Source organism: Glycine max, chromosome 18 (assembly GCF_000004515.6).
Source record: "Glycine max cultivar Williams 82 chromosome 18, Glycine_max_v4.0, whole genome shotgun sequence".
NCBI lineage: Eukaryota > Viridiplantae > Streptophyta > Magnoliopsida > Fabales > Fabaceae > Glycine > Glycine max.
In genome coordinates this window covers 40473904-40492736 of record NC_038254.2, presented here as the reverse complement: position 1 = coordinate 40492736, position 18833 = coordinate 40473904, and the positions used below count along the sequence as shown (strand labels likewise).

Sequence of the window (18833 nt, the reverse complement as noted above, 5' to 3'; positions counted from 1 at the left end):
TAACAAATTTTAATGTGTGCAGTTATTCTATCAAGAAATCAAGCCATATCCTAGTGTTGGAGTACTGGTGGTATACATATACGTAGTCTTAGTGATGATGATTTATTGTATTCATCAGAAAAGGAAAACAAAACCAGTACAAGATGTACCATGTTTTGCAAACACCAATACAAGATGGACCTTCAAATATATTATTTCTAAACTGATGTAAATTGTTTGATTTTTAGGTTTTTATTCTTCGGTATAAAATGCCAAAGTTAAAAATCAATATCATGGTTTCCCTTTATTTCTACCTCTAACGGATGGGAAACATATATATCTTTCAGTTAATGGTGAAGTTTATTCTGTGTGTGTCAGAAGAGATGGAGAGAGAGAGAGAACAATCCCTCATCAGACACCAACCACAACAGAAGGAAGAGCTCAACCAACAACCAATATAAGTGAATGATGTAAGAAGAAAAAAAAAAGGAAGGAACGAAGAAGAAGAAAAGTAAAATAAGAGTAAAGTTAGAATTTTTTAAAATATGTTGGGTGTAGAAGAAAATTGAATGGTGTAGGAATAATAACCCTTCACATAACACAATCCAATGAAATCCACCAATCTCACATAATAATGATGAATTGGGTTGGGTTGAGATTTATTTATTTTTAATTTTAAAAATAAAATATTTGCATGATTTATTATACTATTAGCAAAACTTATTTGAATTGACATTGTAATAACACCTTTTACTACCTGCAATTAAAATAGGTTATTTTAATTTTACTACTTAAATTACCATTTATATTTTATTTTTGTATCCACATTTATTTTTTGTTTGAATTTAGTACCTGTTGTTGTTGTCGTTAGTGAAGGTCTGTTAAGTGATGACTTGCATGCTAACTAAGGGCCAGACCATTGATTACATATTACTTAATGAATCCCTAATGACAATAGATACTAAAATCGAACATAAAAAAATGGGGATACTAAAATAAAAAATGATAGTTTAAGTAGTAAAATCAAAATAACCTATAATATGAGTTTGTTTCCTTAAAAAAGTTATTTAAGTCTTTTATTTATGTAGTTGGTTAACTCACAAGTCATCTTTTGATATATGCTTTTATTAAACCAAAATTATAATTTCATCGATCAATTCAACCTAACTCACAACCCACCATAACTTGGATTGGGTTAAAATTTTCAATTCAATGAAGAAACATGTTCAACCCAACCTAACCCATTTTTTAGTGGGATAAGGGAAGGTTGGATTGAATTGACTCATTGGACATATTTACTTTTTTACACATGAAACATATATACAAAATTTTATATAAATTTAAAATTATTTGATACCTCATTCGGTTAGATTAAAATTAATGTAATATATACTTTTCAAAATATATTAAAAAGATGAATCATTATATTAGTTTATTTATTGTTTATTTTTTTTGTTTTACAAAATTTGACATAAACAAGATAATATAGTTATAATTCAATATGGTTGAACTGATATATTCCTATTCTATGTGAAGTCTTTAAGAGTGTAATAGTTGATCTAAGTTTCGATTAATATGATTTGTTCTCTTTCCATATATATATATATATATATATATATATATATATATATATATATATATATATATATATATATATATATAAACACAAATTTTTTCTCTCCAACGTTACCCTTTAAATACCCTTTATTTTTTGGTGTGTACTAAATACCCTTTATATTGCAAGGAATCTCGATGCATAGAGTTGGCACGTATAAGGGTCACATAGTAAGAAAATTATTTGCAAGGGGATACAATTGTGCGAATTTAACAACAACTATTCAACTAACAATCAAGGTTGAAATTCAAAAGTGATTTTCACAATGCCCACTATCACGTTGTTAACAGTGAATCTGCTGCAAAGAAATCGATATCCTTGTTGCAAGGAGATTCTTGGAAATTTTTTTTCCTCTTGATGTATATTTTTTGTTTTCCAAATAATATAATTAATAAGTGTCTCCCAAATAATATAAAACAAATTGTTATTTTTTTTATAACATCTGTTAGCTCCCTAGAAATTTAAGAACCGTAAGAAGAAAGTACCCTGGCCTTTCGTGTATATTCTGAAATGTATATAGGCGACAATATTAGTGAGTAGTTACACTACTACCAAAAGTAAATTTAATATCGCCAGATTAACATCGATTTTTGACAAAATCGATGTTAAGATATATGCGGTGGCATAATTGTAAATAATGTGTATCCGTTAACATTGGTTTTGTGAAAAATTGATGTTAACGAAGTGGCGTTAACATCAGTTTTGGGAAAACCGATGTTAACATTAATTAGTTAACATCGGTTTTGGAAGAATCGATGTTAACATAAGTTCGTTAACATCGGGTTTTCAGAAAATCAATGTTAACGTAAGTTCATTAACATCGGGTTTTCAGAAAACCGATGTTAACGTATGATAAGTTAACATCGGTTTCTTCCAGAAAACCGATGTTAACTTTAACATCATTTGTTTGACATCAGTTTTTTGTATTGAAAATTGATGTTGGACTTACATTTTAAAATATATCAGACGCGAGCCCTATTTTGCTCGCGCTCTCTTCTTCTCCATATAAGCTCTCTTCTTCTCCGTCTAAGCTTCTTCTTCTCCATCGCGCTCGAGACCGTGACAGCTCACCACCTTACCTAGGTACGTTTCGTGACTCTTTCTTCTCTTTAACATGTTCTATCGAATACATAGGTCTGTTTGGGGAGCTCGTGCTCACTGCATGGGCTCTTTGTTTGTTTCTACTGCAAGGACCTTACCTAGGTACGTTTCACTTTGCAGTCCATTTAAGGTGCTCAGTCGTGCTCATAGGGTCTGATTTTGATTGAGGTAAGTCATGCTCACTTTGCCAAGTGATAATGCATTTGAGGCTTTGACGCCGCAAGCTGCTTTATATAAAAATGTGCAAATAAGGGTTCTATCCCGAAAGCAATAATTGAATTTGTTTGAAGAAGAGCAGGTAATTGTATTAAAACCCTTGCTCAGTGTATATTGCCTAAATCTTTTCCTTTGCAGCATATTCATATCACTTAATAGTTTTGTGATCATGTTTATAGCCACTTGATTTAATGCATTTAAATGTTTGCACTGATTTCACATCATCTGTTCGATGAAAAGTTCAATTAAATGTAAACTTAGTGTCTAAGTTGGGATATATATTGAAATTCCTTTTTGACTAAAAGTGGTTTGAAAATTCCTATTTCCTTTAATAATTTATAGAATAATAGGGATTTATATATTTATTGATTTGTTTATTTATTATGTGGTCTGTGTGTCAATTTGGGAAAGCATTTTAGGAAAGAAAAGAAAAAGTAAAGCATGAAGGTGAGTCACCTGCAACCCCATGAACAAGAATTTATGACCGTTGATGCAGAATACTTGAACCCTAAACTTATTAGTTAATTAATACTAGAAAGGCTACATGGCTGCCATTTTTCTAAGAGTAAATTTTATGCCCATGGTGTTGGTGGCACTAGAGATAGATGGCCAGGAAAGTTACAACATAGATTGAGACAAGGAAGAAATTCAAAGGTACTACTAGATTGATACTTCCACCGGTTAAAGTTTGATCTAAATCTTAATTTGATATTCTAAATTTAATTTAAGGAGATAGTATGGTTATGCATTGGTTTCTATTTCATATAACTAGTAGCTAATATAATGTTTAATAAGCACTATGATTTTGATTATTCTATTCTACCTCTAAAAGTCAATTGATGGATAGAATATTTGAGTAGTGAGTAGTTACCTACTAATAACTTACCATTAGATATCATGAGATTTGCTACTAATATCTGCAGTTTGCATACTTGTCAGCTTTGTTTATAATCAAAGGACACTGATTTTCTTACCTAGCAGTGGTACTGGATACTTTAGCTGATGATAGGAGCAGTGCTATATGGTGCTGGCCAAAATTGACCACAAGTTCACTGCAATTAACTAAAATCTAATGATGTTAATCTAATTAGATAAGCTACATTAGAGGGATAGCTAGGGGAAAATATGTGTGTATCTATGTATGTGTGTATATATATATATATATATATATATATATATACACACACACACACACACACACATAGAGGGGTAGATAAATGTCTTGTATCCATGCCTCAACTTGTCCCTAGTATTGAAAAGATAATCTTCTTTCCAAATCCCAATAGCTAACCCTGCAGCATAGGCTGCTCCAAGTGCTGTTGTCTCTTTTGTAATGGTTTGAAAGGCTTCAAAGCACCTTACTACAATATGGTTTTCACACCAGCAAATGTGACCCCTCTCTCTTTATCTACAAAAAGGACAGAAATATGGTATATCTTTTGGTGTTTGTTGATGATATCATCATCACTGGCAACTCCAATTATCTCATCATGTCTCTGGTCAGTCATCTAAATTCCACCTTTTCTCTAAAGCAACTTGCTCAACTAGATTACTTTCTTAGCATAGAAGTTCATCATACACCTACTGGTTCTGTGTTACTCACTCAAAACAAATACATTTGTGATCTACTGCACAAAACTGACATGGTTGCAGCAAAATCCATTTCTTCTCCTATGACGACTAACTTGAAGCTCTCTAAAACTGGTAATCATCTTCTCTCAGATCCCACTGTGTACAGGTCGTGAGGGGCCTTCAATATGCCATCATCACCAGACCTAAAATTAGCTTTGTTGTGAACAAAGTCTGTCAGTTCATGTCCAAACCCTTGGAATCCCATTGGACTGCATTAAAGCGAATCCTCAGAAATCTGAAAGGTACTCTGCACTTTGGAATTAGATTTGTACCAGCCTCTGTTCATCAGTCTCTCAGTCTGCATGCTTAGTATGATATTGACTGGGCAACTAACCCTGATGACCGAAGATCCACCTCAAGTGAAGCCATCTTCTTAGGTCCAAATCTGATCTCATGGTGATCACGAAAAAAACAGGTGGTAGCTTGCTCTAGCACAGAGGCAGAGTGCCTCGTTAACTCTTCTAATAGAGAAATAAACACTAATTAAAGCAATATAGGTAGCACTGTACTTATGGTCATCAGGTAATAAGTTGAAAATCTTCATGGCCAAAGTGTGCTTCCTAGCACTGCACTTATGGTTACAGTTAGACCTTCTAGGATCTTTATTTGTAACTCTTCTAGAATCCTTTTAAGCTATAAAATTTAGCAAACTCCCTGGCCATTGTCCTATATATTCAGGCTCTGCACTACTTCTAGCAACAACATTTTTTTTTGCTTCTCCAAGTAACCAAATTACCCCAAAGAAATGTACAATAGCCGGAAGTGGACTTTTGGTTAATAATGGATCTAGCCCAATCTGCATATGTGAATACTTTGATGCCTTGCTGCCCGATTTTCTTAAAAAACAGTCCTAATGCTTCCAACGTATGTATAGTGTCATTGTTAGTGATGTTGTGCCAATTTCTGGCCTAAGATGATGTCAATCCTTTCCCCTCATGAAAAAAATGGTGGTCTGAGCAATTGTCAATTACATCAAACTGCTTCAACTGATCTGAATTGTTTTTGTTGTCTAAAGAAACTGGAAAATCATTCCTCTCATGAGTCCTAATAACTTCACAATAAAGAGTTATGTCTTCAGAAGACTTCATCTTGCTCACTGGATGTGATTCAGATTTAGATTCAAGACCACAAGTGTCCAAATCTTTCTTATCAAGGTAGCCAGATTCACTGCCCTCTTCAAATGCAGGGACTGGGGAGAATTTTCCGTAAAGTGATGTTACACCAAGTGTTTTGAATATGCTGGCCTTAATACTGGAGAAAAGTTCAAAGGCAGCTTGAGGAAGGGAAGAGGAACTACTTTCTCCTGGATGCTTTTCACTATTATCTCTATAGCCATCATAATCTAACAAGTCCTGATCATCAAAGTGATATTTAGCTTATGATTAGACAATCAGTGATAAACTCAACAACTATAATCTCATTGAAAAACACTATTTTATGATGACAACCAATCCATAATTTTGAAGAAGAGTTTAAAAGTTCTATTTTATTTTCTCTTGCTAATAACTACCTGTCTTTTCACTGTAATTTCCAAGATGAGTCCTCTGTATCTCAATGTCCCAAGAAATAATCCTCATAAATATTAGATTACTATACAAGCATACACATTATACACATATGGATGTACATAGATACATGACACACAGAGAAGTTATTGCCCTCACCTTTCCCTTCTTGTCTAATGGTTGACTTCCAATCATCTCTGGAGTCAACTCCTCAACATTTGCTTCATAAGGAATAGGGGGTTGCAATTGAACCTTCGTGCTTATCAATTTGAAAATTTTCATAACGTGCAACCTGTAGGGGCACAAATAAACTTGTAATGACCTCCTAAGATGTAGGGCAACAAATTAGTGTATAAATTACAGTAGAACCTACGAAAGAGTTGTTCTTAAGTGACTAATATTGTTACAGTTACAATAGAACATAAGAGATATTTTTTCTTGAGTGACTAATATTGTTGCAGTCAAGGTTCAACAGGTTATCAAATAAGTATGATGTAGTTCAAGTTTAGTGTTCATAACTCGTAGTTATTTACCAATTATTACTAAATCTAGACTTTGATAAATAAAGGAAAGAATTTTCTTTTGTATCCCAAAAGAATGGGAAAGATAATTTTTAACCATCCTTAAGTACACACAACAGCTGCTACAAACAAACCCTCTTTTTGGATAAGATTTTATACCTCACAGACACCACAAACACACAATTCCAGGTACAAGGAAGATGGAGGAGAGGAAGGAATCATTAAACTGATAGGATCTATCATTATATATAAAACTGTTCATCTAGAAAATACAGATATGGGAAGAGTTGACCTGATATAAGTTCTACATCATACATAGCCATTAACTAAAATATATTGAGTCTAAAAAAAAAATTATTCCATACCTTGGTTGTTAAACCAGTAGCCCATTTCACCTCCACGTCACCATCTTCAAAACCAGTAACATTGGAAATACAGGAAAGGTAATTGTTATCTACAGACTTATTCGGATAACTGATTTGGTCCCAATTTATCCGAGGAACTTCCACATTCAAGTCAGTCACTAACTTTGCATTATCTTTATCAGCTTCGTAACCAAGTTTTTGGGCCACCTTGAACACAATATCACCAAAACAACAGGAGTAATCTGGGTGCTCGATAAGTTCATAGGCACTCATAGTCTCAATCATTGTGTCTCCAGCTAAATTATCTGTCTCAGATGTGGGAACAGTTCTCCAGTGCACCTTTACAGTATGCTCTTTTGCATCTATGGAAAGAACAACACCCCATCTTTGTTTGCTAGGATTAAGAGAATCATCAGAAGCACCTTTTTCCAGCACAAACTGTTGGGGCCAAAATTCATGAGTGTTTATGACATTCATTGGGACTAAGTTGTGTGGATCCAATCCCGAAGTATGTTCACCATTATGCCAAACAACATCAACTTTGGTCTTTATCTTTTCAATTAGAAATAATTCCCAAATGTTAAGATTTCTTCTCTTATATCCTCTAGCCATACCATGCTCGTTATAAGCATCATAAGTAGATGCATCTTGAATCATCTGTTCCTTTTGGTCCACAACTGGGAGCATGCACCAGTCACCAAGTTGCCAGTTTGTATGTGAAAAACAGGACAACAAGGTTAAGTTTTTGGAATCTTGCCATCATGGAGGAACCCTAAGATTAAGAATGCTTAGTAAAAGGGGAGAAAATGTTTCCCCTCAGACAAGAAAAGTGAACCTTTCAGTCTTTAGAGGATAAAGGGGACATAGACAGTGAGATTTAGCTAACAACTCATCAAACTACAAGTAAAGCAGATTCCCTTTTCTCCTTTGTCCACACAACAACATCTAAAAATCCCTCATTCGATCAAAATATTGGTGTTAAGCAAAGATTAGATGATGAATTTATTTGTTGTTGTGGAAAACACAACACCATGCTTCTTCTAATTAAGAAGCTCCAACATGACATGAGTGAACAGAACAATGAGTATCTTTTCTTATTTTCTTCTGATTTTAAAGATAGGACATGAAGGGTTGTTGAAAGTTGAAACTCTTGCCATTAAAATTCTGGGATTCAAATTTGGAATCCAAGAACAAGGCACGACCAAGGGCATCAAATTCTAACTCAAAAATCATGCGATGACTGAAAGAGACAGAACTAATTTTAGTAGAGTTTCCCTTTGCAGGGGGGGTGTCTCTGATAGGAGCATCAAATGCCTAGCTAGCTATAAACCAATTTTTTTCACCAATTGGGTACTAAGCATAAACATAAAAATGCGGCATAAATATCTAACCTTTTAATAGGTCACAACACAATAACAACACCATCAGGAGCTACTACTACTCTACTTGTACTAATATTACCAAGCTGGAAAGAGAAAGACACATAGATGAGAGAGATTGTGTGAGTGTAAGTGAGAAAGAGAGAGAGTCTTTGCTTTGTTTGTGTACTTGCCCAAGCTATGAGGTGACGAGTATCATTTTAAAAGACACACTAACTATTGCCAACTACTCCTGTTGGTAAATTATTGTAGAAGCACAACCTAATTACTCTTTTTCTCTCTTCCCACACTTGTAATCATTTCTAGGTTCAATTTAAACTAAATTAATAATTATCTTCATTAATCAATATTTTTTTACTATACCCCATATCACATACCACCATACCACCTCTCTGGTCTTTTTTTTTTTATATATATAAAATAAGTGATATTATCATTTAGTTGTGAGTATATATCAACTGGATCTCCTCTTGCCAAATATACCTGGACTTTTTTGTTATGTAATGTTTAGTGCCGCATCAGTAATTAGAATATCATTTTGTACTTATATCCAAATGCTATTATTGTCAATTTCGTTTCGGCTGGAATTTTATTTAATTGGTGTCATCATATAATTATGCAGAATATCTTATTAGTACTAATTTCTATTATCCTGTTTAAATATTATATATTGTATAACATTGAAATATTTTTTTTGTAGGCACTATTTATCTAGTTGTTTGCATCGTGATCACGACATTCGCTGCTGGACACTACTGATCATTGTGACAGGTACAAAAATTTTTCATAAATTTTTTATGCTTAATTTTGTTATGATTGCTTTTGTATGTTGTTGTATATCATTAATGTACTTTGCTTTAGATACAACTTTTGTTCATAATGAGTGAACCTTAGATTCCCGTTTGAGATTGAATACAATGATTCTTGCGGACAATTTGCATTAATCGTTGTATTAAATCTTGAATTGTCCGTTTTGACAATTTGGGGAGACTCATATTTTTATGATAGATTCATGCGTTAAGGTTAACATTATTTTGTTTAATTTGATGGAATTTCAGTACAATGCATTTCTAGTTGTTCTCTTAGTGCATACTTGATTATCGGGGAATTAATGTCACCGATTTCATGTCGTGTACTTGGAGACCAATGCGAAATACTGTCGAAATTTCGTCAAATTTAACAAAATAAGATTAACCTTGAGCATGAATCTACCATAAAAAAATGTCTTCCTGAATGGGATAAGGCCACACCTTAAATGAAAAAGTGAGATTTCATGCATTCAACGAGTTTTGGAGTATCACCAAGTTATTACTTAGATGGATCGAAGTTGGATGAATGAAAGTTGCTTGAGCATTGCATATGAGGAAGGCGTGGAACAGTTCCTACAATTTAATTAAGAAAGAAGTCGACTAGATGAAAATGAAAATTTTTTTCGTCTGTGCATAAATTGTTTGAACAGGAAACAACAAAAAGTCGACGACATACGGGAGCATCTGTAGACAAAGGATCAAGCTGAAAGTTTTGATGATGCCAAAGGATTACATGAATCATATGCTTCTCAAAGATTTACTCAAGACAAAGCAATTAGAGTTAATCAAGATGGATGATCAAGACAGTCTATAGAGTCTTAGGAAGGATATTAAAATGGAAGGGAATTCCAATTGGATTAGCAAAAGGTTTGGCCAAGAATTTTAAGTTAAAAAGTGTTTTTCAACAAAATTTACTCTCTGGTAATCGATTACCAGAGAATGTAATCGATTACCAGTGGCCAAAACTGATTTACAACAGCTATTAAAATTTGAATTCAAAATTTGCACTGTGTAATCGATTACACATATATGGTAATCGATTACCAGCAGTTTCTGAACGTTTTAATTCAAATTTTAAAAGAGTGTAATCGATTACACACTTATTGTAATCGATTACCAGAGGAGTTTTTCAGAAAACATTCTCATCAGTCACATCCTTTCATGTGGTTATTGAATGGCTTTCATAAGGCCTATATATGTGTGACTTGAGACACGATTTTGACAGAGTTTTTCAGAAAAAAAAGTGTTTATCCTCTCAGAGAACAAATTCATTTTATCCTCTTAAGAATTCCTTGGCCAATTCAATTGCAATTCATTAAGGAATTATTTGAGCGCTCAATCTGTAAAAATCTATCTCTTTCTAGAGAGATTCATTCTTCTTCTTCTACTCATTCTCTAAGGAATTAAGAGACTGTGGGTCTCTTGTTGTAAAGGAATTCTAAACACAAAGGAAGGATTGTCCTTGTGTGTTTAGAACTTGTAAAAGGAATTTACAAGATAGTGGAACTCTCAAGCGAGTTGCTTGGGGACTGGACGTAGGCACAAGGGTGTGGCCGAACCAGTATAAAATTGAGTTTGCATTTTCTCTTCCCTTAATCTCCTTTATTTATTATTGCTTTATATTCATATTCAAATTGTTTTATTTGAATTAATATTTAAGAAGATTGTCATTAAGGGAATTCATAACTTAAATAAAAAGTGAAATAGATTTTTAATTAGGGCAAGTAGTTTGGAATATCTTAATTCAACCCCCCCTTCTTAAGATATCTGAGGCCACTTGTCTTACAGCATCTGTTGTGTGATGGAATTAAGAATAATTATACGATATGGATATGGCATGGTGAGTTGATAGACATGTAGAGTGGGTCCTAATCTGAACCGTTTGATTTAGAAATGGGAGATCGCTTGGGGGATATGTTTCATGACCTTGGACAAGAGTCTTTTCAACAAGCACATGCCCCCATGTATGATACATTGCAAACTGATTCAAAGAAACCTTTGTATCCGAGGTGCAAGAATTCGTTGATGTTGTTTTCAACAGTGTTAAGTCTGGTTAGTGTCAAGGCCACATATGGGTGGAGTGACAAAAGTTTTAGTTCGCTGCTTCAAGTAGTGCACGATATGCTTCCACAGGAAAACACATTGCCTAAAAGTTACTATCAGGCAAAGAAGATATTGTGTCTGATGGGTATGGAGTATCAGAAGATTCATGCTTTCCTGAATGATTGCATATTATATAGAAATGAATTTCAAGAAATGCCAAAATGCCCTAGGTGTGGGGTATCACGGTACAAAGTCAAGGATGATGAGGAGTGTAGTAGTGATGAAAACTTAAATAAGGGCCCCCCAATGAAGGTGTTGTGGTATCTTCCGATTGTTCCAAAATTTAAGCGTCTGTTTGCTAATGGAGACGACACAAAAGACCTTACATGTGTTCGACGGTCGACAAGTGTACATGATCGCGCAAGTAGTATAAAACGGTAAGTGAATATCGAGTATCGAACTCTCGGGGAACTTGTTGCTGTGGTTCAATAAATAAGTGTCTTTGGATGAAAGTTTGGTGTGCGGTATGGACAAGTATGCAAACTAAACTATTCAAAAGTAAATCACGTGAGTAGTGGTGTGTGAAGACGGGTAAAAAAATGTGTTGGTCTTCCTATGGGTAAACCCCATGTCTCGTGCATGTTTAGCCTAATCCTAATCAAGCGTCATCCTCAGATCCCTCTTGTTGGACTAAACTTAACCAGAACCACATTAAGACATAACAAAACAAAAACTAGGTTACCGTACCCCGATGTCTCGTGAAAATATGTAAGCTAGCCCCGTCCTATAAAGTTCTAAGGATCAAACCATTTCCCAATGTGAGTGACCCTAACTAAACATGCAGTTACGTGATCAAGGCAAAGGCACACTAGATTTGAGTACTGATAGCACAGTGAACACATAAAACATCGTTAGATAGATATACAAATATTTACATCAAGTACCCCATAGAAAGAACCAACTGAGGGTTTAGCTCTCCATAGTAGGGAAGCTTTCTTTACAACAATGAGAAGAGAAGATGAAAGATAGAAGAAATACAAGTAGTGGGGATGTCTCCTCCACCTCTAGAAACCTCACAACCTCTCAAAATCTCATCCAAAGCTCCGCAATAGGGCTTCCTCGTCAAGCTCAGCTCTCTCTCAGTCTCTCCACAGCCCAAAACTCTCAAAAAACTCAACAACCCTCCAAAATCGAGATTTCAGCTTTTAATAGGCAATCCTGCCAGTGGGCGCTCGCTTAGCGGAAGAAGAGCTTGCTTAGCGCGCGTTAGTGACTTCTGGATTAGTGCCAGTCTTCTCGCTTAGCCTAAGGGTTAAAAGCGGTGTGCTTAGCGAGTTCACACTCACTCAATGCCTCTGTACAACTCATCCTTCTTCCAGATTCTTCTGCGTGCTTAGCCGAAGGATGGTGCGCTTAGCGGATGGCTTGCCCAGCGTGTGGCCTGGCCTAGTGAGTTCATGATATCTGCATTTCACCAATCGTGCCTATTTTACCTGAAATTGAAGTGGAATGATCATTAAATACACAGAACTAGGATACAAAGTACCTATTACCTAATTTATCAAAAAGTAATTACAATACTACCAGAAACAACTATACATGGGGGGAGTTGTATACAATTTACAACAGTTTTTTACACAAAAGTTAGTCGTATTGACCGAGTAACAAACTCCCCCAAATTTACAGCTTTGCTTGTCCTCAAGCAAATAAAGAACAACAAACCGGTCCCCAAGTGACAAAACATGCAGTGATTATGTACAAAGGTGTGTGATTCACAAAATATTAATTACACGATAACAAATGAAACAAAAATGTTATTATCAATTGCCTTTCACAAAGAATGCAATTATTCAAAGAGAAGAACATGATGTATGCAATACAATTAGGTGAAGTTAGGCACAAGACAGATGTCAAGGAAAGTAGCTTAAACCAAAGTCTCACGGCTACTGTTTCACTCAAGCTCAAGTGTTTAGGCTATTAAGCAATAACAACCAGCAAGAGTTCTAATCTTTGTACTTCATCTCATGCCATAAAGTCAAAAATACATAAATAGAATCAGAAGGAATTTCAGAGGCTTGTAATGAGGCTTGGCTACAAGAATTATTGGTTTTTCTAGGATTCAAAGACTTAAATTCTAAGAGAGCACAGATCCTAGACTAACCCAATTTGTCTTTTCAATCCACTTAGTCCATTCACTAGCCTTTCACTTGACTTCGTTTTAACAACACACACTTATTTGAATTTCTCTTTTTTTTTTGAACACATAAAATATTTTATTGATTTGTTGTGTGTGTTGTTGTTTCTTACCTTTTAAATTATCCATCAAACAAACTCCCCCAAATTTGGGGCAAAGTTGTCTTAAACCAATTAAAACCTAAGCAAGGTAAATAGAGATAACAATTTCAAAGCTTAAGGTTCAATTTGACCATTACAATTCAATTCACAGAAGGGTGCAAATGATATTATCATTTATAAACAGGTAAGCTTTTTGGTCAAGTGGCTTTCAAAACAATAATGGCCTTCATCATATCCATATTTATGCATTTCATTCTAAAATTCAGAGATTGAAACAAAAGTCATTGCTCTATGCTAGTCGTTCTCTCAATAATTGAGTTCACACTCTCACCGAGTTATGGTTCAAGCTTTTCTTTCTCAATCAATTTGTCTACTGACTAACATTTCTAATTGCAAGCTTACATTCTTGTTCTTTCTTTGTCTAGCATACACACTTGCTCAAACTCATGATAAAACACAAGCTTCATTCCAATCATGCATTCAATCCATAATCACCATTTCAAAACTATACCAAAACTGCAATTTCAAGGAGTCAAGTTAAACTGTTCTATATGCTTCAGGACTTGCATACTACTATCCATAAACAAAAGTATAAACCCATATCACAACAAAAATTGTACTAAAGGCATAATTATAATAATCATAATTGTCATCAAAACAAAAGCAGGAATTTAAAATTCCTATGACAGGTCCTGTGACTGAGTATCCTTATCCTGAGTGTCCTCTTCATTTGTAAGATGTAGCATAGGAGTGACCGGAGGAGTGGTAGTCAATCCCAGGATTGGTGTAGAGGGTCCTCTAGAAGATCAAGTAATTGTGTAGACGAGTCTGCTGGCATCTCATGCACTAGTATAGGAAGGTCTGCTGGCATCTCATGCACTGGTGTAGGAGGGTCTACTGGCTGCTGAAGAGAAGATTGATCCACCACTGGAGAGGGTGGATCTAGTGAAATCTGTGGTGATCTCTCTGGAGTAGTAGCCTCCTGCCTTACCTGTGTCTCACCTGCTTCAAAAATGAATGGCTCAGGGATGGTGGCCTTAGAAGATGCATCCTGTACCTGCTGAGGTACCTGAGCACTGGGACCCTCACCTTCTCTCTCAAGAGAAGGCAGGGTTCCTGGCTAGGATACCTTCTCCATGAACTATTCCACTGTTAGAATGGATCCTAGAGAAGCTACAACCTGCAAGCTCTACATTAACAAAATATGTCCTTGATGAAGACTCTGAAGCATGGATTCAAAGCGCTGAGAGTCTTGAGCAGATGGACCTGGAGGAGATGGTGTAGGAGTAGTAGAAGTGGAAGAAGTTGGTGGAGTAGAAGAAGAAAGAACATCAACTGGTCAATCCCTTGCCTTCCGTGCCCCTCTGAAGTTAACTGTTAGATCATCCATATTCCAATAGTTTTTCTTAATGTAGGCCAAGTTAATGGCCGGGCTCAGGCTCTCATAAGTCAGACTATCAGAGGTAACTCCTCTAGCTCTACATAGGGCAATGATCAAGGTTGGAAATCCGAGCCTAAAGAAGTTACTCTGAGCAATAGAAGAAATCTGCCTTGAGCGTTTTGATATATAGTGGGCCTCAAACAGACAACCGTAGCAAAAGTTATGAGCATTTGAAGTTTACTTGTTATATCTGTTATCCTATCTAATATCTTATTTGTTATCCTATCTAATATCTTATCTGTTATCCTATCTAATATCTTATCTATTATCCTATCTAATATCTTATTTGTCATCATATCTGTTACCCAAATTAAAGCTAATCTGTTATCCAAATCCAATCTAATATATTATTATCCAAATCAAGTCCAAGTTGTTATCCCAAATCAAATCTGTCTGTGATCATTATATTGTCTTTCCTTTTATTTTATATTACCTTGTATGTCTAATTTGGTCCATCCAGGAACTTAAGAGGAAACACGAGTGGTAAAAGGCAAGAGGGAATACATTACACAAAAGCCTATTGAGAGCATCAAACACGAGTGTACTACCATCTAAGAGTTAAACACGTGAGTAGAGTGTGGTGAGGTCCTGATTTTTTTTTTAATTTACTGCAAAATTCTTTGTTCCTTAATCATGGCAAGAGCTGGTGACAATGGTGGTGTATATCATCAACTGGACGGATCTCAGCGCTTATTTTTGGACGCGATGACTACACAAATGCAATGTTTGTTGAACCGTAACAAAGAAGAACTTTATAGACGAATAGCCAAATCTTCCTTGTTTACTCTTAAACCCCTATCCCCTAGAGAAGTGTGTGATGACCAAATCAGAATGAGAGAAAAGAGAGAACAAGAGAAAGAAAATATTGAGGCACCACAAAGGAATATGAAAAAGAAGAGTGATACACCCGAGGAAAAGAGTGATACACATAACAGAGAGAATGATACACATGAGAGAAAATTTAATTATTTTGCAGAGGTGAGTGAAGTGAGGAAAGTGTTACCTGCTCATGAACCACTCAATCTACAGTATTGCAAAGACAGTAAAATTTCTACTGATAATTCTAATGAGTTTACTATTTCTATTTCTCCTCATGGACTGCCACCTTCAAGAGGCATAGAACTTCAAGTTGATCTCCTCCCCGGAGCTTCATTACCTAACAGGCCAACTTATAAAAGCAATCCCCAAGAGACTCAACGTAAGGATGCACATGCCAAAGTTGAGTATGTGAAAAGATTGTATGACCAAGTGAATGTGCAAATTGCAAAGAAGAATGAAAGCTATACCAAGCAAGCCAACAAGAAAAGGAAGGAAGTGGTACTTGAACCCGGTGATGATCTTGGACATTTGAGAGCAAATGCTTTCCAAGGAGGGAATGATGAGAATCCTGAAACTGGCCAAATACAGGCTAACGGCCCAAGTGGAGAAGGACGAAGGCCCAAGTGGAGAAGGATAAAGCCCCCGAGTGGAGAAGGATGAAGGCCCAAAGGTAGAGACACTATCAAGACTATTAATTGTTGCTGAAGGCCCAAACTAATTTAAAGGCCCAAGTTAAATATGTTTTTTGTTATAATTTTATTTATTGTAATTTTGGCCCAAACTGTTTAGAAGGCCCATGTCTATTTTTATCTTTTTGTTCAGATATACTATAAGTATTGGTTTTTATTTTCAATAAAAAAAACTTTTGGCATTTGATAAAATTTGGTGAGAGTTTCTCTCTGAGTTCCTTGTTGAACCAATCTCAGACTTATCAAGGTAATCCTTGAGGTGTCTACCCTGACTTATCTTCCTTCACTGGAAGTGGCGTCATCTAAACCTCCATAGCCTGTATCAAATGATCCGCTCCTACTCAGGTTCACATCACTAAAATTGCACTAAGCTAGCAACAACTCGCTAAGCTCATACCCGCTCTGTATGCAGGATGCAGTATATTCGCTAAGCCGACCTTGAGCCCGGCTTAGCGAGAGTTATAGGTTTCCTTATCTGCACAATTCGCTTAGCGCGCTACTTTGCACTAAGCGCCGTTCAAAAATAATAATTATAATAATAATAATAATTTGAATTTTAAATGGGCCCCGTGTTAGCCCGCCGAGAGAGGAAGCATAAATCCAAACGTCTCTCTCTCGCTTAGCAGGTTGACTCGCTAAGCGAGTTGGTCGAAAAATGGATAAGTAAAGTGTAACAACAGTTCCACTTACACTTACCCCATATATTTGAAAAGCTTTCCTGCAACCTCTCCCTTCTGAAATTTTCGCATTACATTTGTGAGTTCATCTTGCATCCTTCATCGAATCTTCACGAAGCATCTTCAATCCAAGTAAGTTCCCAATTTCATTTATGCTTCTTCTTTTGTTAATACCTTAGGATAGAAGACATTAGGTTAGCAATTTGTTTTTAGGTTTAGATTGTAAGTAGAATAAATAAAAATTAGGATTTTGTTAGGAGTTCAATGTGTAGATAGTGTAGACAATGTTGCATGTCTAATAGAGGCTTAGTAGAGGCCTAAAAGAGGAAGTCGAAAGACTTCTTCGTCTACGTTTTTTCTGGAAAACACAGTCAACTCGCTAAGCGCATCTTATATGCTAAGCAAGTTCATCAATTAAGCCTTGAATATATGCATTTCCAGACAACTCGCTTAGCCAACATGCCTTTGCTAAGCGAGTTCATCCATGTTGTTGAATGTTCATCTTCTTTATGAACATCGTGGCTAAGCAGCATCTGTGTGCGCTAAGCCCCTGAACACATAATTAATGACAAACCTGTGGCTAAGCGAGTGATGTCTTGCTAAGCCTAGGTACCTCAGACAATTTTTTTTTGTTGACTGCCTCGCGCTAAGCCCAGCTTCTCTGAGCTAAGGGCTATTCGTTGCGGCAGTAATTGGGCTAAGCGAGTCTCGTCGCTAAGCCCACATAACTTAGTCAAATTTTTGAAGTGTTGCTCGTGCTAAGCACCGCCCCTGTGGGCTAAGCGCTATTCATTGCGGCATGCATAAGGCTAAGCTAGTGCTGCTCGTTAAGCCATTGTTTGAAATAAAAGTGCTATGGGCTAAGCGAGTGCCTATCTCGCTAAGCCAATTATGCAGAGAAAAATTCTTTCATGGTTGGCTAAGCGCAACCCTGTTGCGCTAAGCCAGTGTGTTGTTTTTCCTAAGGCACGCTAAGCGAGTTGTGTCTCGCTAAACGCACATTGCCAATTTCAGTTTTTATTTTCTGTTTCAATTTTGATAACTTCTGGTCTAATAAACTGATGGGTTCTTTTTATTATAGATGGCATCCAGGAAGAGGAAGAGCACTGCTTCTAGGCCCACAACTCAGTATGATACCAGGCAATTCCAATCTTTGGAAGCTTGGAATAGATACACTGACAACATTCTTGGCTGGAATATCCTTTCGAAGAGAAATGTAAAGCTTTATCATACTGAGTTCAACGAGTTCCAGGTGGAGTTGGAGAGGCGTAATCTACACAAATGCCTCGCCAACCTCCAGGATGGAAGCATAGACGTGGCTGTGGTTAAGGAATTCTATGTTGATTTATACACCACAGAGGACCAAGCTCCAAAGTAAGCCAGAGTAAGAGGACACCTGATCAAAATAGATGTAGACAGGTTGAATGAATTGCTTTAGACTCCAGTGGTGTTAGAGGAGGGGGAATCTTTACCCACCTACTCTAGATTTTGCAGGTTGAGGACTAACCACCAGGAGATTGAAGCCATGCTTTGTATTCCCCGCAAGGGGTTTGTTTTGAATGCTGAGGGCCAGCCATGGAAACTTCTCAGAAAAGATCTGGCGACATTGGCCCAGACATGGAGTGTCTTTTCTTACTCCAACCTAGCTCCCACATCCCACACCTCAGATTTGAATATAGATAGAGTTAGGTTGGTCTATGGCTTCATGACTAACACGGACATGAACATCAGGACCTCACCACACTCT

General features: G+C 36.1%; 1 pseudogene; it reads right to left on the bottom strand.

Annotated features, from left to right (window-relative positions):
• Nucleotides 1-4438: 4438 nt before the first annotated feature.
• On the bottom strand, nucleotides 4439-17182 carry LOC102664132 (probable ubiquitin-conjugating enzyme E2 24; annotated as a pseudogene).
• Between the last annotated feature and the right edge of the window lie 1651 nt (nucleotides 17183-18833).